The 22,594-nt window shown below is 38.4% G+C and overlaps 1 protein-coding gene across 9 annotated transcripts in view; it reads right to left on the bottom strand.

Moving 5' to 3' along the window:
- The window catches only part of NRXN3 (neurexin 3), a 1,519,487-nt gene that overhangs the window by 477,062 nt on the left and 1,019,831 nt on the right, over nucleotides 1–22,594 (bottom strand). The gene's annotated exons all lie outside the window — the stretch shown is intronic.

Genomic DNA, 22,594 nt, shown 5'->3' with positions numbered 1-22,594 from the left:
AAATAGCCCAAAATTCTGCAGCCACCTAAAACCAGCAGTCCACCAACCATCTCCGTTTATAGTCATTTTAGCAAACAAGAGATGCACACAGTACATGTCCAGGGAGTGAATAAAGGCATGCTTTTTGTCAACATGAGACCTTGGTATTTTCTTTATTTTGTTCTCTCAGCCTCTACATTGAATTGCTCATCACATCTTGGTGACTCTTCATTTAAAATTCCTCTCAAATCAAATTCTTCCAACATTGCAGATCCTCTGCTAACTCTCCAACTTCTTCTCATCTCATACCTGGACTCTTGCAATAGCTTTCTTGCTATTTCTTGCTAAGATATGTGCTTCCAGATTCACCCCTTCCTACTTCTCTGACCCAACACCTCCATATTAATTCACTAAAAATCTCCTCTCCTGATGTTTATTTAATATTTAAAACCATCAATCACTCTCAATCATCCAGAGGATAATATTTAAACAATTTAGCCCAGCTCTTCAAAATTAGAATTCTCCTGAGTTTCCCAGACTTACCTCCAACTGAGTAAGCAGTTCTCAGACAGGTCTCATACTTTCTCACCTCCATGTTCAAACTAGGCATCAGTAAACAACGGCCCACAGGCCAAATCCTGGCTGCCACCTGTTTTTGTGAATAAAGTTTTATTGGAGCACAGCCAGGTCCACTTCTTTACATACTTCTTATGGTGGTTTCATGTTACAACAGTTAGATAGTTGAGACAGACACCATATGGTTTGTAAAACCCAGGGCCAGTCATGGGTGCACAACCTGTACAGACACAGGGGGCCCTGCACAACCTGCTCTTGGATGTACCCATTTGAAACTTTTAATAATTTTACCTTGATCTTGCGGTTTTTTAAGTGAAGTCTAGAAAAACAATTAAGCATGTGCAAGAGCAAAAGAGATACACATATATGTGGATATACAATATATCTATACATGTTCATTGTTTCTTGCCACCACATTTCCATACAGCATTTGCAATGCCCCGTGAGCACAGGATTCTGATAGACTTACAATGACACTGAATGAGATTCAAAGTGAGAACAAGGTATGGTGCATCTACTACTGAGTAAGCTAAAGTGCTGACAGCCCTTAGAGGATAGGTTTTTCCATTTGAACTAAATTTGCTTCAAGCACAGAAAGAAAACAATGGCATTCTAAGAAACATGAGTGACCAAGGAAACCGATCATATCCTTCCTTATTCTTGCTACTTTCATAAATTGGCCAACCAATTAAGCTGAAAATTATGACAAAAAAAGAGGAAAGATAAAGCAACCTATATTTCCTTTTATTTTTAGTTCTTTCTTACTCATTGGTAAGCTGAAAAAAAGAAAGTGTTTGTGGAATACATGTGTATCTAGTGAAATAAAAACAGTTGAGTTAGTCTGTGCAGCGTTTCCACTTTTCTTACAAAATACATAGGCACTGCATGAGCTACGGAATAAGAAATGTTTCCTATTTCAGTAATTCCAAATATGAATTAAAAGTTCTTATTTAAAACTTATCTAAGAATGACATGGTACAATATGAAGATGGATGGCAAATTTTATAATGGCTAATAATCTATTTTTTTTCTTAGAATGACATACTTTTAATGGAAATTTGTTGTTGCTTTTTGCACAAGCAGCCCCACAATTTCATTTTGCACTGTGCTGGCAAATTATGTAATCATCCCAGAAAAAGCCTGAAATATTTACTCTCTGGCCCTTTATTGAGAATGTTTTATCAATGCCTGACTGATCCTAATATAATTACCTGCATGTTAGGCTTTCCCACTTCTTTTCGGCCTATAAAAACACACCTTTTATTCAAATTCTAACCAAAATTTCAGCTCCCTTTCAAAAACTTTTTACATTGACCACTAGTGCTGAAGTAACTCATAAGTTTTATTTGTACATTTCATTTGAGAATTAAGCATGCTAAACTTTGTGATGTCTATTGTTGCTTCTAAATGTAATAAAACATTTAAAATTATTTAACTTTTCTGATTATTTCTACCACTAATTTACAAGCCATTTGAGAAAAGCATCTATAAATAAGACAAAGATAGGAAGCAAATAGAATTGTGCCACTGTTCTTGGAACAAAATCAAGGCCAAAGTAAATAAAGTTTTTTCTTATCTTTACATTGAACTCATTTTTTGGGCAATCAAATGCTGTGCTGTGACTCTGTGGTGTCCACACCAATGGATCAAGGAAAGCAGCTGCCTTCCAAGTATGTAGAATTTAATAAGGACCTCAATATGGTTATACAATATAAAAATATAAGGTAAATGGGTTAAAATAATAAAAAGCACAAGACAAAGTGTTGTGGAAATTCAAAGGGTTTCCACTGGGACAGAGTAGATGGGACAGGGATGGTATTTGAACTGGGCTGAGGAGAAGGGTAGGATTTGGATAGTGGAAGTGGGAAGAGCAGTGCAGGTGTAGAAAACTGAACAAGCAGAGGCTTGAGAGTGTGGATGTGTGTGCTTGCTTGGAAATGTACTAATTCAAGTGGGCCTCCCCCTTTTACCGCCCGCCATTGCTGCAGTGTGTTTCTGAGCTGAGAAGACCCAGGTGCCCATGTGTATTGTGTTCGTAAGGGGGACAAATCATAAGACGAGGGTTAGAAAGGGGGACACGTTCTAAGAAAACTGGAACTCTCATCTCTCCATTTCTGATTCTTGAATCAGGAATCTGTATGGTGTCACAAGGAAAAGATGCAAATCTATTTAGGAGTCTATGACAAGGAGCTTCAAGAAGAATAAAAGGCTCTTCCCAGCTTCAGCACTGTTGGACCACTCGTGAATGCAGTGATATATCCTCTAAGCATAAGGATCCCTTGGAGGAACATCAGGGAAAGGCTATTCAGCTTATAATGTGTACTTCCCCTGAGCTATCATCCTGGGGGCACACAGAGTGGGAAGAAAGAAGAAGGAAGAGAGAAAGGGAAAGGAGGGAGGGAGGAAGGGACAGAAGAAAAAACAAGGGCAAAATTGCTTCAAATTCTCCATCTCAAGATTAGAGACTGAGCACTTTTTTACTGCCTTTTGGAAAACAGGTCCCACATTTTTATAATGATGGGAGACTATGGGATGGGGTGGTCAGGAGGAGGTACGGTCAGAAAGAGAACCTAGTTGGAAATCATGCAAAAAGCATGATACCTACACCGGGAATAAAAAACAATTACTTTTTTCTTTCTTTTTAAAACCTGTGTCCATGGATAAAACTAAGATGACACACACTCAGGTAAATAAGTGCCATCTGGCAGGATTCTATAATTTGGCTTCCAATATTACCAAGTAGCTTTAGCTCAAGGTAAACATGGATCTTTTATACTTATTTCAAAGATGAGCTTCTGGGCACCTAGAGTAAAGATGGGAAGGAAAGAGGCAAAAATGGACCAAGATCAGAGTCCCCGAGTATTCCTTCTCCTCATTTCAATCATCATTTCCAGAGAAAGCACGGAAGTTTTTTGTATCTTAAACCTGAAAGAACAAGTAGGCTAGAAGATGGGAAATAGAGTAGCACAGTATAAGGAGTAAAGCCCTTGGAGTTGTCTTTAAATTCAGACCTGTGAAATTTACCAGTTTTTCTAGCCCTCAGTTTCCTCGCTGTACAGTGGGGGCAATGGTACCTATCTCATACTGTTGTTACGGGGGTTAACAATAATATACATAAACATCTCTAGCCTGGTGCCAGACACATTGCTGGCACCCAACAAGCAGTACTGTTAATATGATTTAGGGATATGGACTAGGGACTCATTTATGCACTAAGGTCCTTGAAGAGGAAGGGGATGAGATTCCGCACCCTGTGGCCTCTGCTGCCCATCTCAAATACATTATCATCACTTCCAAGTCTTAAATTATGTAAAACACATCCCTGTGGTGCAAATACTAAGCAAATGGTAATGATGTCACTTTGGCAAAGAAGGTAAATATCAATGCAAATGGACAGCACTTGGAAAAGCAGCTGCTTTTATCTCATCACTGCAGCAATCCTCTGCAGAAGATGGAGACATCAAAACCACAATGGTAAAGGGCACGCGCAGACCCTTCACTCTGCCTTTCCAGCAAGGATAGCTCTTTCCTTTTTGGTGGGAGAAGAGCTACTATGAATCTCAAAGAGAAATTGCATCCCACAATGGCCCCATCCTCTAACAGACAAGAGAGCATTGTGTGCACTGGCAAGTCAGAGAACCATAGCACATATGCAAGGTGCCTCGTCTCAGTGGCAGGCTTCTTAACAGCCCCACATGCTGATTCTAGGCAACACCTTTGGGGAATGGTTGACAGCTGCAATCTTGACAAGAAGAGAGGGAGACCTTCTTGAACAAGCATGTGTATACACACACACACACTTTTACTTCGGGCAAAAGTTCTTAGACTGTCTGCTTACAGAGTGCTGCATAAAGGGTAGAGCACTAAATGACAGTGGGGATTAGCAAGTCATTTAATATCTGAATCTCTGCTTTCCTGTTTATATGCAATTACAGACACTTTACTTATCCACCACTGTTTCCTACAATTGTTAGAATCTACCAAGATTATGGCCAGTCCCTCAAACAGTAAGGAACAAAGTCACTCCTTGAGCAAGAGTAAACTGGAACATAGAATTGGGAGGTGCCAATGTGTGAGGCAAGCGTGGCCTTGAAGATGCTAGTGTGGCACAACGTTTGTCCTTAGCTTCCCAGCCCAGGTGTGCTAGGTCAACACTTCTCATTATCTTTAGCATCAGAACCCCAGGGCCAGGAAATCACAACTCTCCAAGAGGTTAAGCAAATGCCATATGTTAAAGAAAAGAAGAAAGCGATAAAATGGCTTATTCTAATGTTTGTTTTCCAAAGCTCCAGAAAAAAAAGAAAAGTAGAAAAAGAGGAAGGCAAAGCAGGGCCAGGTAATGGGGCAGAGATGATAGAAATAAAAAGTCAGTGATAAGTGTATACAGACAAATACAGACCTTATGTTTCCATGAATAATTCAAGATTCACACTGCACTGATGTGTTTAGACAAGGATGGTAACTGGAACTTTTAAAGGACAAAGACCTCTGACAACTATTTTGGAATTCAAAAGGGCTATTTCCTTTTTTCAATATACACACACATATGCACATATACATGAGTGTAACATACACTTACATACAACATATGTATACATACTTCATACTGACACAAGAGTGCTTATATTAGAAATTAGAAAATTTTCCTTAGAACTCCACAGATATTCTCTTTTTCAGAGAAGACAACTTCATGGTTTTCTAACATCATTCACTCCATCCAGTCTCAAACCCAATGGTTCATCATTCCAAATATGCCTAACCAAATCCACCTGCCCAGGCATCCCCAGTTCTTTTTGACATACTCTCATTAAACCTACTGTACTTTTTCTCTATTCCTGCTCCTTAAAAGCCAAGTAATGCTGACAAAAATCACAAACCTCTTTATGTGAACCAGAATTCATAGTATATTACTGGATAGACCTGGAATCTCTCTGTCAATATCATTTACCTAAGTAAACTGATTCTTTTCTCTTCCTGCAAGACTGTTTCTTCTTCTGATTAATTGATATTTGGGTTTCTTACGAAGGAGTTCTTGCTCCCCTGAAACTGAGTGTAAATGTTTGTGTGTGCATATATGTGTGCATATAATTCAGTATCTTTTATCTGATTTTCAAAAGGTAAAATCCCTCCATCTCAGTTACCAAATATAAAGTTTTCACAGAATCATTCCCATTTCTAGACTGCTCTTATGAGCCCAATTCTGCCTGCTTTAATTCAACAATGGTGACACAATCCCCAGCTAAGTTCTTCTGGGTAAAAGCAAGAACAAATAAGGCAAGGGCCTCCACACCTGAACTTTGATTTGCCTCTTGGTTTGTTTGTAGAAATCCTTAATTCTGTAGTCATCAAACACATCCACATTCTTAAAAAGTATTTTCTGCATTAACCAGCAATAGAAATAATTAGATGATTTACTATTAATCCATCCCCACTCTGGGTAAACAAGGACCTACATACGCAAGTGCTTGTGAGGGAAGTGGGATATCCCAGTACTAGAATTATGATACATAAAATACTAGTAACAATGTAACCTTCTAAGAACAGTGCCACATAGGTCCAAACTAACTAAATCTGGGGACCCTAATGTTTCACGCCTCATTAGCTCTGTCTTCATGCAAATTGATAGGAAGAGCTTCCTTACACTGAGTAATAGTTGGCCCTTTGACTTCTGAGCACAGATTCCATTTCTTCCCATGAAAGCTGTACTGAGCACAACTAATTCTTCTTTCAAAATTACCCTTCATCCATCATCAGATGACTGGATGAGGAAAATGTAGTATAGATACACAGTGAAATATTACTCTGCCATAAAAATGAATGAAATACTGCCATTTGCAGTGACATGCAAGAATTTATAGAAAATTGTGTTAAGTGAAATAAGCCAGGCACAGAAAGAGAAATACTGTATGTCCTCACTCATAAGTGGGAGCTACAAATAAACATAAATAAAAGAAAGAAAGATACAATAATTACAATAATACATTGAACTTTGAAAAGGAGAACTGAGGTTCCTAGAAGTTGGTGGGGAAGGGGGGAAGTGGTAAAGAGCTATGATAGCAATGACAGTGTATATTGTTGAATATAGTAATTATTCTGATTTGAGAGTCACATATTGCACACAAGTATTGATCTCCAACTCTTTACCCCACAGATACGTATAATCAGCTATGTTACAATAACAAGAATAATAAAAGACAAAAAAAATTACCCTTCAGCACCTGTATTTTAACAGATGTTCAAAGCCTCAGCCATCCCCTGCCTTCTCTGCAGTCATTCCTTACCTGAGCAATCTTCAGTCCTTTAACACTGTGTACATGATACAGGCTCCAGACCCTTGTCTCCAGGTTTTCTTCTCCAGAATGCTTTCTTTTTTGTGAATGTAGTGAGGTGCCTAAATATCATCCCCTTTTTGTGGTCAAACCATCATAGCACTTATCAATGGAATTACTTCCAGGGTACATTTCTTTTAGCAGCTGATGTTCCACACAGAATTTGTGGCCAGCTGAAATCCTCCATCCTGTTTTACGTGAATTTCTGTCAAAACACCTTCCCTGAACTAATTGTGCTTATTTATTTGTTTATGTTAATGTAAAGAAAGATATATTCCGAAATCAGGAAGAACTAAATTCTATTTCAGTAACAGTAGTTTCAAGCCAAGCCCATGACCTGGAGAAACTGATTTAATATATTTTATTTTCAGTTATCTCATCTAGAAAAAACCCTATAATTCCATATCATAGGTTCTTGCAAAGACTTGAGAGACATAAAATGTCTGGCACAGATGAAGTATTCAAGAAGTGTTGGTTCCCTGTTCATTTCACTTCATGTTTCAAGATTATCAAAAGCTTTTTTGATCTGCTACTTATGCCTTCTGTAAATTTGGTCAAATGTGTGCAGTGCCTTCCTGTAAGCTGTGTAAATCCACAGAGAATGGCCAGCACCAAAGACGGCATCCGAGGGTTTCTAATCAAAATACTGCCAGAGCCATGTGGAGCCATGCCAAAGCCATATGGAGCACCATGATTAAAACCTTGATTTCTTTACTTCCTTGTGAGTTTGTTTCATTACTAAATCATACAGATAAACAGCTACCTACCATGTGAGAAATGTGATGTCACATTATATTGCTTAAAATCATGTATCATGTATGAGTTACCATAAAGTCTTGGTAAAAGAATCATTCTTCAACCATTTCCACAAATTACTATGTGTGTGTGTATAGAGAGATATAATAACTTATATATATTTTTAAAGCCTTTGAGATATTTCAGGCCACCTCCCAAAAATCCACTAAAATAATTCAGCTGAACTAAAGTATACAAGTAGAAAGAAATCTTTTGTCCCTGGGTTCTTAATACTTTATAATGAAGAATTGAATGTCCTTACTTTGAAAAGTCTGCTCACTGAAATCCAAGTTGCTCAGAAAAAGAATGTATTATTAAGCCATAAATTGTACCACACAATGTGAGTTATAACATCTGGTTGGGAAAATGGTTTTTAGTTAGGACTGGTTGTGAAATCTAACAAACTCATTTTTTACCTTCCTGGAAAAAATGTATAAAATGGTATCTAACTGGACCTTCGCCATACATAAACAATACTAAGGACAGCAATTTGGGGAACTACCAAGTTCAAAGAAAGGGAAAAAATCAATATGATGAGAAATAAAACAGACTTGAGTATATGGAAAATTGCACTGGTATAAAGAATGTCATCAACCTGGATAAAATCACAAAATCACTCAGATATTTTAGTTGGATACAAAAGTATAAAAATGCATTCATTTACAAACATGTATTAAGTACCATCTAGGCACCAAGCACTGTGATAGGTATTGGAATTTAAAGTAAATAAAGGTGACATTCCTGACGTTGAACAGCTAAGCATAGGAATGTCGTCAAAAAAAAAAAAATCCCTGCTGGTATTTCACTGTTATGATTTATCCACATATGGTACATTATGTTAATTTTCCCAGGTATAGCCTTAAAACGGTATAAAATAGGCACTGCTCAAATATTCACTACGCTTTTTGTTGGACATGAAGAATGTAGAAGATTCCTAATAGCTACATTATCTTATGGACATTATTTTACCTTTCCTGAACTTGGTTTATTTATTAACAGTGCAGAGACTGTACCAGCAACTCATGAGGTCCTGGCCAACTGTTGTACTTTAAGATCAAACTGCAGAATAAAGTGAGTGCTCAGTGTAGAAAAGTGTCCCTCTGCCTATTTAGTCTACTGATGGCATTTCCTATAAGCAAGAGTGCATTATGTATTTCCTCATGGGTATTTGCATGTTTCATGACCAGTGAATTTTGCTTTCATGAATAGCATTTCACAGACATGTTCTTATTGAGTATGGGGAATTGGGGACATTGTAATAATTAATTAGATACCTTGGGCAAATCCACTATTCTGTATTTTCCAAAGACTCAAGTTTTATATTTTAATCTGAATTGTTTATTAGCATCTTCTCTAATGTTGTCAGTAAGGCCATGATTTTATATTATTATCTAAGACAAGAGGCAATATTAGCATGTGTACAAAAAAAAGAAAAAAAAAAAAAAAAAACCTCTCTGGCCAGCCAGACTTCACACTTTTAGGCAAAATATAGTGGGGTGGTTGTTGGGGAAATATATACTATGAAAGGAAGAGTACTTCATGCCTTCACACTTCAGCATTTCAGGATATATTCTAATTAGACAGATTTTTGGAAGACCAGTAAGAAAACAAGTTTCATAAATAAGAACATTAACAGACTTGGTCAAGAAGGAATGCAGTTTATACAAGGATAATGGTACTGCCAATAGTCAATTGCAATGAAGGCTTTAAAAATCCATAATAGATCAGAGCCATGACTATGATACTGAGCCTACTCAAAATCAACACACACACAATTAGAACATTGGTTATAATCACTCAAAAAGACCAAAGTCTGTCCTAGGAAAGGCTTTATATCACCAGTGGAATGGATCAGAAAACCATTTCTGATTTATTTGCACTCTGTCCTGTACTAACTACAACACAGTTTTTCCTACCCATCCCATCACTCCAAATATCTCAGATCCCCTAAAATATCAGGTCTGCTTCCACTCAGCAGTTCTCACTGCTGTTAAATGCTAATTGTTCATTTATTTCCCTTTCCAAAAGCTCTCCCAGAGCCTGAGATTCTCTTCAATGAATTAGCTTGTCCTGAGGATACAGCTAAACCTGTCTTTGATCAGTGTTTAATCCTTCCAGAGCTCAAGGGGGTGAAGTTTAGTATCTAGGAGAAAGTAATTATAGAGCATGGACAAGGAGAGTATTACAGCTCCTGTTAGCTAAAGAAACGAGCGATCAGAATTCTCTGCTCCTCTTCTGCCTCCACAGGGAGGGGATCGTGCTAAGGAATGCAAAACTTGAAAATCTACTAGTACTTTTGTTTAAACAAGAGGGTGTGGATTGCAAGTCCAGTAGATTCTATTCTGCTTCTAATAGAGGATCTTTCAGGAACAGAACTGTAATACGGACGGGAAACAAGGGAAGATACGTGCTTCTGCCTCTAAGCAGTTACAGGCAACACTGCACTGGCATACCTTCCTAGGTAACTATACTAAAATATTACCTGAAAACTAAACAACTCTATAAGTTGGTCAAAAATAAAGTGAGCAGAGAGAAAGAAATAGAATATCAATATTGAATGATTAGGGCATAAACCACAAGGAAGGAAAGAATGCTTAGAGAGGCTGAGGCTTCAACATCAATCGGAGTAATGAGGCAAGAAATTAGGAATTTGATTCTAAATATGAATATTAAGAAATGTTCCCTGGTAGACAATCACAGGAATATGCAAAAACAGTGATAGAAATCCAAAGCTGACCCCAAAGTATGTTCCACAGAAATAAAAGAAACGGAGGCATCCAAGCTCATATCTAGTTCTAACTTCCTGAAATTAGCCAGAAGGGCATTCCTAATAAATACCACATTACTCATCAACACTTCCTGTCTGACTGAAACATGATGACAGCTTGAGAATGGCTCAAGGTTGACAATTGTTATTGCAATTCTAGAAGCTTGGTGACCATGCCAAGGTGGAAAGAAATATTTTGGTGGTATTCCAAAGATAGCATGTCACAACTTCATCACATGATAGACAAAGTAATTTGGGCATTGGACATAGGAAAAGCAAGTCATAGATCCATTCTGTGTCATTTCTGGGGCAAGACCAAGCATCCAAACTGTCCCTTTCTTTTCCAGATGCTTCTCCTCATCTGTTCATCCCAGAGCCTGCCTTTGCCTTTGCATGCATTGAGGTCTCCTGTGCTTGTTATCTGTTGCGTTCACTTCCAAGTTTAGGGAAATTTTTCAATTTGTGGATGAATTTAGTACTCCCCCCTTTTTTGCCGTAATAATCTCATTGCTTTAGGGAGAAATTGGTAAAGGGCCACAAAAAATGCTTACATTATGGTAATAATAAAATAAATCATCATCACCATCATCATCATCATCATCTCATTGCTTGTCAATCTAAATTGAATTGGTTTGTGAAAATCCTACACAGAGATTTTTCTGAAACTATGATGTTATTAATACTTTAGACTATGATGGTGGTTTAAAAAACTTTTGCTCATGTTCCCCCAACCACCATCAGCAGAAATTTCTGAGCATTCATCTCCTCCAATGCATATATATTTATTTACTTATAACATGTAGACATTTACTACTATACTAATGCATTAAATATATTGTAAAACATACTCTAATAGAAATGTAAAAGAATAGGATAAAAATAAATATAAATAAAAGTTTTAAAACTTTCATTATATACCGCCCTCCAGTGCTTGTACACCACTTTGGAGCAACTGCTCTACATATTGAATTCTTGTAAATCTGACAAAATGATGCTTTTCGTTCCTGTTATGTATTGATTTTTTTCCCCTGCAAAAGACATGTTAAAGTTCTAACCCCCAGGACTTCAGAATGTGATCTTATTTGGAAATAAGGTCATTGCAGATGTAAACAGTTAAGATGAGGTCATATTGGAGAAAAACAGGCCCTTAATCCAATATGACCTTACATAAAGAGGAGAGCACATTGGACACTCGAGGGATGAAAGCCATGTGACAATAAGGCAGAGATTGAAATACTGCAGCTGCAAACCAAAGAATGCCCCAAACTGCCAGCCAATCACAAGACGTTAGACAGAGGTGAGGAAAGGATTCTCCCCTAGAACCTCCAAAGGGAGTCTTGTCCTGCTGACACTTTAATGTTAAACTTTTCATCTCCAGAACTGTGCAACAATAAATTTGTTGTTTTAAGCCACCCAGTTTGTGATTTTTTTGTTATGACTTTTCTAAGAAACTAATACACTTCCTTATACAGAAAAAACATCTTAATTCCATCCAAACAATGGACAATGAAGAATAAATACAGTCTACCAAATTGAATCTCCCTGCCCTCACAACTCAATAATGGGAGAGAGACAGAGATAGAGCCAAAGTGACAGAGAGAGAGAGACAGGGAGAGAGGACATTACCTGATGATGAGAATCCAGTATAATAGAACAGATTTAAGGATTGAAGTTTGCACCATAAAATTATCAACATATGAAACCATTATCAACTGGTATGCACCCAAATTGTCATATCAACTATGAAAATTTAAAAATTCTTTCATACATAGATGGCAAAAAGTCACTGTATCAACATACCCCACTACTGATCACCATCTACTTCTTTTCATGATTGAGCAATTAAAGGGTCAATGCCTGTCTTAGGGGACCCAAAACAGATTCAATTTTGATTGGCTCCATGTCTTCTTGGTTGTTAAATATTTTTAATATCACCCCAGCCATGATACCAAATGGAGATTGGGTTTCTTGTTGACTAAACAATCTCTACAGCTAAGACCCATGAGGGAAATGATAATGAAGTCTTTATTCTACTCACATTCTTTTCATCAGTATCAGCACCAAATGTTGGTTCTGAATCAAAAGATGAGATGCACTAACTAGGTGCTGGAGATGAGAGAATGTTTGCATGGTACTATTGCAATGTAGATTAATACAAAACATTTTTTTCCAGGGTTCTCAGTTATGTTCCTGACTTGAGAACACCGAGGATTTGCGATAAAAAGAAATAGGAGCCATACTTTCTGCCTGATTTGGGAGTCACACTTCCAAGCACTGAAGAAGGGTTAGAAATTTACACCTAACAAAGCAATGGATTCAGCCTAATTAATTTTGATGTTTAGTGATTTCAGAGTGCCTGTGACATCATCTGGAAACGTATCTCTTATTTAAACATCTCCCCAAAGGGCCATATCTTGCTCTGCTTTCTTTCCAGTAACAAATAGCCCATATTAAGAAATAAAGCTCTGTGTAGCATTAAAATGTACTAAATAAATTGTTTTCCAATACATAACGTCCTTCTACAGCAGCTTGTTCTAGCTGGGCTAACACAATAGATTAAGCTACTAAGAATACATTCAGGCTTGATTTCTTATGTCCTCTTTTTTAATATATTAAAGGACAATAATATCAGAAATATAATTAACCAGGTTAGCAATGAAAACTACATAAATTTTACCTAGTTTTGAGAAAAATCTTGTGTTACTTATTGTAATTCCATCCTGTACTTTGTTACTTGGATACTTTGCTACTAGTCTAATGATTGCAGTATCTTTGTATATAGTCAATTTCATTTTGATATCTTCTTTCCACTTTTCTTTTGGTGAACTTTGGAAGGAATAATGGTTTCCCTTTTTTTGCCCCCAAATTAATTTCAGTAAAGGTTTCTCTTATCTTTTAAATAGTTACTCCAAAGAGACCCCTTTTCTTTTTTTTAATAGAATGGAGCATTGGTCCTGCATTTGGAACAGTTCAAACATTTCTGGCCTTGAAAGGAATCATTCCCAAATACCTATCAAAGTTTACCAGAGGAAAAGACTAATAACCAAGTTGCTATGAGGACTTGTAAGTGTTCCCTGTTTTTACCAGGCATATTTTAAGACTTAATGGACTGAATAGTGCCATTACATTAATTCTGGCTGTTCCCATCATGGTTAGACAACTCGAATCAACAGCACATTACAAGACAAGAGAAGTACAGTGAGGGAAACTAGACACAATAAGATCACCTGAGTTCCAACACAACTCATGGGCTGCCAAGTTTCAAAGGAAAACTGCACTGTGGTAGCAGATGCAGAGGATTTGGACAAACCTACATCCTGGCAAAAGATTAGAATGCTTCCCTTGTGCTGATGAGGAACAAACACTAGCAACTGTACACTGTTAATGCACATTCTTAATTTGTTCTCTACCCCTTCTTAGTGATGATATCTTTTTTCATGTAAGACAAGAGAAACTCTTGATTTTGTTATCTAGTTTTCACCTGGTTCTCAGACCATTTCACAAGGCATTAAGTCTTTCTGTAGTATCTATAGGGCATCAAAGGGATAAGAAAGATGCACAGATCCTGCCCTCAAAACTACTAACAATCCCTTTTCTTAGCACTCATATATGCTCAATGATTGTTTATCCAAATGCATCTGACTATAGCCATAGCTTCCTTAGAAGTACACCACATACAAGTTAAAAAGTTTCTAGGTAATTCATTAGAAGCCCTAGGGACCAGTCTAACCTTCAAAGCCTTCAAAGTATAGCATCCTAAGTCCTTCAAGTGTGATGGACAGCCAGAAAGACAGGCAACTGCCTGTTAGGGTTGGCTACATAACAGCTTTGAGGACATGAGCTAAAGGGAGGTGAAGGATGGAGAAATAAAACCTGAGTTATGGGTAAGAAAGTGTAAAAGGAAATTCCCAAGATATAGTAAGGAAAAATGGGCTGAACTGTTTCTCTCTGATACTCATATGTTGAAGTCCTAACCTTCAGTTCCTCAGAATGTGAGTGTGTTTGGAGATAGAGCCTTTAAAGAAGTAGAGTAAAATGAGGTCATATGGATGGGCCCCAATTTAATGTGACTGGTATCCTTGTAAGAAAAGGTGATTAGGACACATACAGAGAAAAGACCATGTGAAGTCAGAGGGAGAAGACAGCCAACTACAAACAAAAGAAAGGCCTCAGAAGAAATCCATACTCCTGGCACTTGATCTTGGACTTCTAGCCTCTAGAATTGTGATGAAATAAATTTCTGTTGTCTAAGCCACTCAGTCTCTGTTACTTTGTTATGTAGTCCCTAGCAAAGTAATACAGATGGCCTGACCTGAAGAAACCTGAGAGAGAGAGAGAAAGAGAGAGAGAGAGAGAGAGAGAGAGCGCACTGAGATATGGTCTCTTATCAATAACCAGCACTAACCTTCCAGGCATGTGGGTGAAGCTTGGAAGTGTATCTGCCAGCCCCAGTCAAGCCTTCAGATGACTGCAGCCCTAGCCAGTATCTTGATGGCAACCTCATGAGAGACTCTGAGCCAGAACTGCCCAGCTAAGCTGTTCCTGGATTCCTGACCCATAAAAACTGAATGAGATAATAAGTGTTTATTGTTTTAAGCTGCTAGGTTTTGGGGTAACTTTTTATGCAATAATTTACCAACACACTTGATAAAATCAAAGTAAACTCATGGATTTTAAAGACGAGTAAGGAGTAAGCCTAAAATATGACCAAATAGCTAATGACAGCATGAAAGTGGTAGAATATGGTGATTAAAATCTTAAGCCCTAAAGTCAGACTTGTTAGATTCAAATCCCAGCTCTGTCCCTTTATTGATATGAGACCTGGAACAACTTATTTAATCTCTTTGAGACTCAGTTTCCTTATAGGGAAATGGGGTATTAACAATGCCCATGCATAAGGAGGAATGAATGAGATCATTAGCAGGGCCTGGTGCATTGTAAACATAGATGAATGGCGGCTATCATAATTAGGAAGGTGGAAAAACTCTAAAACCTGAATCAAGCTGTTTACCAAAATCAACTACTTTCTGGAAGTTAAAGTGGCCCCCTCCTGTCCCTTCCCAAGTGACCCGTCTTAAAGAGACAGCTCTTAACAAGGGTCAGTGAAAAAAGGTTCAACCTATCTGGAGACTAAAAAGGCTGTCAAGTTTAATGAAGCCAGTAACGGGGAAAACCGGAATCTGTTCATCAACCACAATCACCCATGTGGTGAGGTCTGGCTGGCTCTTCCCAATGCTCTAGTCCTGAAGTGTTAATGGAAGGTACAGAGAAGAGTCAAACAAGATGCTATCTTGCAGACCTGATGAGACCGCAGTTTGCAGACAACTGGGGCTTATCTCTGATGACAGCTAGGTGTCAGGGCTGAGAAGCAAGTACGAAACCAGCCGCCTGGAGACCTTGGAAAGCTGGCAGCAGGGGATGTGAACACCATCTCCCAAGCTCTGTGCAGATTAAATGAGTTTTCTGGACAAGATCACAGTGTTAGTGAATAGCCATTAAAAAGAGCCAAGCAAACAAATAACCTTGTATTAAAATAACAGCATATTATATATGTGTGTGTGTATATATATATATATATATGTCCCTGAATCTCTGCCAAAGAAGCTAGCATTACTTTTAAAGTTAAAGGCTGCTTACAGGTGAGTATATTAACAAGGGAAGATTATATTTAAATGGCATTTGCCTTTAAGTATAAAAACACAGAGTGCCGTTGACAGATGTAGAGAACAGTGCACAGTGTCAGAGGGAGGAACGTGGAAGAGGCATTACAGTGAAGCATAAAGAGGAAGAGTTGTCACAGTGAGGAGACTTCAACAAGGGTGACTGCGTTGTCCTCAGAGGGAATATATAGTCTACTGTGGCTATGATTCCTGTTTTCTATCCCCCACCTATGGGCCAAATAAAATAGAATTAATGGATACCAACCACTCTGGAAAGCATTTCAGCTGACAAAGCATCCCAGTTCACAGAGAAGCTCTGCAGCAGTGCAGAAGTCTCTAGAGAAACAGAGAACAACTGAGGGTCAACACACGCTCATTTCAATGATGGAATCACATTGCACATTTTTTTCTAGCCTGGTGGCTATTGCACACTGGAACACAGCTGTCTTTTCAGGTTAAAAAAAAAAAAAAAAAGAATATTGCTCTTGATCATTCTATGGATTTAGAGTAGCATCCCAGTCCTACTGACATCAGGATTCCAATAACGTTCTACTGTGACCCCATCTTATTGGTTAAATTGTGTCTTATCTGAACTGGGAGGTACCTTAGGGGCCCTTGAATGCAAGCTCCTATCACTGGACAAACGAGGAAACTGAAGGTGAGCAAGGTGAAGCACTGGGCTGAGCTTACATGGCTAGCTGATTACTTTATCTAATGGAGCCATTTATCTTATTATCCTAAAAAGAATTACAAAAATATGGATAAGTTCTTAGGTGAAATGGAATAGGTTAAAAATGGCTGGGGGAGGAATTTTGGATCTAGAGAAAAAAACCTAATCACTGAGGTTCTAGTCCTTGTTCTGCCCTGAGTCTATTACTTTGACAAAGTCATTTACTTTCTATGGACTTCAGTTCCTTATCTCAAAAATATGTTCCTGGCTTAGATAGCCTCTAAGATTCCTTCCATCTGTAAAATGTCAGGGGAAAAATGCTGCTCATTTGATTTAACTGTGTTTGTCAACAAGCTTCAAATAATAAATTGTGGAATTCTAGGTGCTTGGAAAACATCCTAAGAACCAAGTAGTTTAGATTCTGAAAATATATGAAGTTCACAGTGGAAAAACTAAGGTTTGCAAGGGACTTTGTACGGTCATTATTCTTCACCAGCAATTACAACAGTGATAATGGCAATAATAATGGCTGACATTTGTTTGAGCACTTTCTAATTCCAGGCATTATAAGCACTGTACACATATTAGTTCTTAAATCCTCACCATGCATGGTTAAAATATTATTATCCCCATTTTACAGATGAGAAACATGACAAAGAGACTAGAATAAGGCACTTGCCGGGGGTTACATGGCTAAGAAATAGCAGAGGCAGAAGTCCACCCCAGATGTCTGCCTAGAGAGCCCACAGCACTGCTGAGCTTCCAGCAGGCTGCAGGGCCGATGACCACGATCTGCAGTAAGTGCCCACAGGTATGTGTCTGTGGAGCTAAAGATGCTTTAGGGCAGAAGTCTCATCTACCTGTTTGCTTTTAGCATCAAGCAAAGGCCTGTAAGTGTTAAACAAACGTTTGTTGAATGAACAGTATTAACAGGTATCAAAGTGAATTAAAATGAAGACCAATCCTGAAGAATCTCTGAGCAGACAAAGCCAGGTAGGTCTCATAAGTGACCTTGACCTTGCTTGATATGCAAACATAAGCAAAACTTAACTTGAGCTATTTCTTGTAAATCCCTGTATTAAAGAAAAACAGAACTTAAGCTCAAAATCAGAAGCAGCAAAAAAAAATTATGTAAGTGGGGACTTTTCCAGAGAGATAGACCAAATAAGGTAACTTTATAACCATAACTAATCAAATATTTTCTTTGTGTTACTTTCACATTCAATTTATAAAAGCCTACACTTTATGCTTCTTCAGTGGAACCCCCATGCCACTTCTGGTTTGGACTTGTCCAATTCATGAGTACCCATTTGCTCAAAAAAGTCTTTAAAAAAAAAAAAAATGTTATTGTGCCTCAGTTTACCTTTTTAACACAGGTCACTTTTCACAGCTACTCACCAACAGCTACTGGCGTCCAGAAAGGTGATGATGAGATGAGATAGTGAGCTCTCCTCACTTCATAATCTCTCTCATCAAGCTTCAGTTTTCAGGCCAGGTTTAAATGCAAAGCACCTACGCAGTGATGGGACTGACTGGCAAGCATGTAGTTGGGAAACTCAGACACCCTGCTGCTGAGTGTCCTGTCCCCTAATGGGCCAGGAGGCAGACAACTATTCTCACAAGGTATTTTCAACCTATACCTCTAAATTCTATCACTAAATGCAGTCTATCTCATTCTCCTTTTAATGTACCACACTCCTCAGCTGGCACTATAGTGCCAGCTTATGGCACTTGCTTATGTAGTTCCTGAGCAGGAGTTGAAAAGGATTATGTGAGATGATAATAGTGAAAATACATTGTAAACCTTAAAGCATGAAGCAAATGTAAAGAGATGGCATTTCTGCGGCTGGTGATGCCACAACTGCTATTATTACTGCCACCACCACTATTGTTCTATTATTGTTGTATTATTGCTGTAGCATAAATCCCAAAGTGTGAAGACTATAATTTCCATGGGATAGCTACACCTCTAAAGGCCTGAGGCAGAGATCAGCAAGCCAAATCCAGCCTTCTTTGTGTTTTTATAGATAAAGTTATATCACATACAGCAATGCCCACTCCTTTACATATTGTCTGTGGTTGCTTTGCTGCTATAAGGGAAGAATTGAGTAGTTGCAACAGAGATCTTTCTAATCTGAACAGCTGAAAGTATTTACTATCTGGTTCTTTACAAAAAAAAGTTTGCCAACTCCTGACTTAAGTTGATCACAAAAGAGTGGTTTTCACTTTAGTCTTTGATATGACGCCTAAAAAATAGTAAATTATTTCACAAGGGATGTGCAGTGTTATAGAGGCAAAAAAGCAAACAGCAGAGAAGGCATTCCCATTAATTCCAACTCTCTGGTCATGCCCCTTGACCTATCCAGACCTCACTTTCTGTACAGCGCAGAGGGTAGCCAGAGAAGATGTTAGGTCAGAATGACTAGATGATCTAGCAAATCCCTTCTGATTCCAAAAGTCTTCACTTCTTCATGATCTTTTGTTTCTTTCTTGTAACACTACTAGATCAGGTAGCTGGTGTTTTGACCTGTTGACAATTAAGAAGACTTTCCAAAGTAGATCTAGACACAAGCTGAACTAAAAATCTATTAACAAATCCTTATACCACTCATGAAAGGTATACCCTATAACCCTCAGCCCTGAAGAGTCAGGGTAGTATAGGAGGAGGGTATTGGGGTTTGGATTTCTGCATTGCAACTTATGAACTGTGTGTTCTTGGGTAAGTTACTTAACTTCCCTGAGCCTTAGTTTCCAGGGGATAATGATATTTTCTTATAATGATTCTTGTATGGATTACAGACACTGTAATATATGTAATATATGCAAAGCACCTGGCACATGACAAAGGCTCAATAAATGGTAACTGCTACCATTATTATTACAACCCACGGGATGTGAGGTGTTAGATTGAAACACAAAGGAGTGTCAGGAATAAAGAGAAACGCCCATGCAAGCTGACATTTGAAACGTTTGACTGTCAGAAGAAAAGGACATATTTTCTTGCCTCCCTTCAGCAAAAATTTCTGAAGGAAAAGAGCTCATAGCCAGAAATCTGGGAGATCAAAAATTATTTAAGCCTACTCATTTCAAGATTTCCCTAATCAGGACTGGATCTTCTCTCTACACAGTACATCTCAGTTCCTCTACTCCAATTTCAAGTCCACAAATGGATCTCTTAAACATACACAGATAGCTAATACCCAGACGTCAAATGAGGAACCACAGGTTTTTGTCACACATGCACACACACCCCACAAACACATATACCCCCTCCCACACACGTGGATATTAATCCCATATTGTCTGCTGCAAGCTCGGATGATTTGTTCAAACCCTGCCTTAGAGAATAAGGTGCTGTCACCTCCAAGGGATGATGTGCAAGGGTTTGATTTGCAGCTAATAGAAAAATCTATTTCTTTCAGTTTCACTTCTGTCACACAAGACCCGTTGTGTTCCCTGCAGGAGACTCCTTCGCCTTCTGCAATAACCACCAAGAAGACAGGTCTCAAGCGACAATATGAGCTACCTAGGTTGAGTGGCGCCTATTAGTTTTATGACCACTGCTACAGAATGGCCTTGCGATGTCTACAACCCATCTTAACAAAGATGAGTAAGACAGCTGCCAATGAAATCAAATTTCTCCTCTTCCTTCCTTTCCATCTTAAGGTCCATCAAACTTTCATCTTCAGCAACAAAACAGCTGCTGGGGCAAACACTCAGCCACACTCAATCACAGCACGCGGCCCAAATGATTGTCTTTGGAAAGTGAGCTGGGAACCTGGGGTTTGCTGCAGTGATGACGCCAAATGACAGAGAGGAAAAGGATGAGTAGTTTTGCCAACTTTCTCTTAGCTAGAAAATGCAACAAAACCACACAGCATATTTAATGTGATATAATAGAAATAAAAATCCTCGGAAAAGTGACAAGTATCATGCATGTGGAAATTACTCTTGAAATTATGTCCCTAGAAATAGTAATAGCAATTCTGCTGTTAGAGCAAAGGCAAGAGGAAATTTCCTAGATTATACAATATAGGTGTTTGGCTCCATTCTCAGCTAATCTGAACTAATACTTTTCTTTACCATCTCTGCTCTGGCAAAGTCCATAATTCCCACATCTTTATATTTCTGTTAAGGTCCAACTTAATTATCACTTTGTGGTAGAATGTTGGCAATTGCAGCAAGAAATCTTCCTGTTCCTGCACTCCCACCCCTTTGCAATGTGACATTGCTGCTCCTCCCACCAAAAGGTACAATCTATGTTCCTACAATGAATCTGAACTGGCCCTGACACTTGCTTTGACTAATTGAATGAAGTGAAAATACTATTGTGTAACTTCCAAACTCTCAAGAATTCTTGTTGCTCCTGTTATATTACTCTCTTGGAATGCAGCCCTGAGACCACCGTGGAAAGAAGGCTAGGCTAGGCAAGTGATGGATCAGAGTCATGTAGACCAGAGATAACTGTACCACCCGATGACCCCAGACTAATAACCAGAACCAACCACCAGATATGTGAGTGAGACCATGTTAGACTATTGGCTTCCATCTGCCAGATAGTGTGGCTACCTGAAGGACACCATGTGAGACCATCAGAACTGCCCAGCCGAGTCCAGCCTAACATGCTAACCCACAGAATCATGAGCAAATAGCATGTTTGGTTTAAATACAGCTTTTTATAGTAGTTTGTTATGCAGCAATAGCTAACTGCACTAGACTTTACCCATGAGGTCCTTCCCCATGGTTGGTAGAAAGCACATTGTGCAATTAGAGAAACAAGATCAAATCCTTGCTGCAGCACTTTCTAACTCCTGATCTTGAGCATATTACTTAACATTTGAGCCTTAGTGTCTCAGTGCAGTGCTGAAAACTGCACTGTTGAGGGGATCATTTGAGACCGCAAATATAGGCACCTAAGCATAGTGATGGCACACAGCAGGTAATCGTTCTTTTGATACTTACCACCTCCCACCTCATTATATTTATTTGGGTAACTATCAGCTGTTAGATATTCAAAAGCAAGAATTTTATTGATCTTTGTATCACTTGAAATGTATAGCACAGTGTCTTATACATGGTTGAAATTTAATGCATGCATGTGTTAAATGGATGTTCAAATATCTCCCAAGATACAGCTTGCCTTCATGTTGCCATATTTACTGGGGATTCCCAAATGGAATACAAAGAGGATTGTGTGGAAACAGACTGCAGTAACCTTGGTTAAGTCCCTACTTTTGGATCCTCTTTTTAGGTTTATTTCAAAAGATGGAAGTTGTCTATGATCCTCAAGATTCCTTGTAGCTCTAAAATTCATTTATTACCATTATAATATCAGTTAGCATTTGTTGAACACTTATTAATATGTCAGATTCTGTGCTGGATTCTTTATGTATACAAAAGTTTTTAATCAACAACCGTGTCATATAGATTTTATTCTGGCCATAGGAATCAGGAAGCCTAAGTCTAAGGCTGGGGTGACAAATGTGGCCCCTGTTTTTGTAAATAAAGTTTTACTGCAATGTAGTTGTACTCATTTGCTCAAATATTATCTGTGGTTGCATTCACACTACAGTGGTGGAGTTGAGTAGCTGTCGTTGAGGCAGAGACTATATGACCCACAAAACCAAAAATGTTTACTATTTATCCCTATACAGGAAATGCTCACAGACCTCTGGTCTCAGGTAACCTATTATCGGGGAGACTGTTCTTTCACCTTCAGGTGTGTGGAGTTGAAAAGCTCTCCTTATGATTGCTGGGCTATATTGCCTTTTCATCTCACTCATTCACTCATCACATATGATCTTTCAAATAGCTGATC

This window comes from Cynocephalus volans, chromosome 3 (genome assembly GCF_027409185.1).
Source record: "Cynocephalus volans isolate mCynVol1 chromosome 3, mCynVol1.pri, whole genome shotgun sequence".
NCBI lineage: Eukaryota > Metazoa > Chordata > Mammalia > Dermoptera > Cynocephalidae > Cynocephalus > Cynocephalus volans.
The sequence above is the reverse complement of the archived record's forward strand: the minus strand, read 5'-3'. Positions and strand labels throughout refer to the sequence as shown.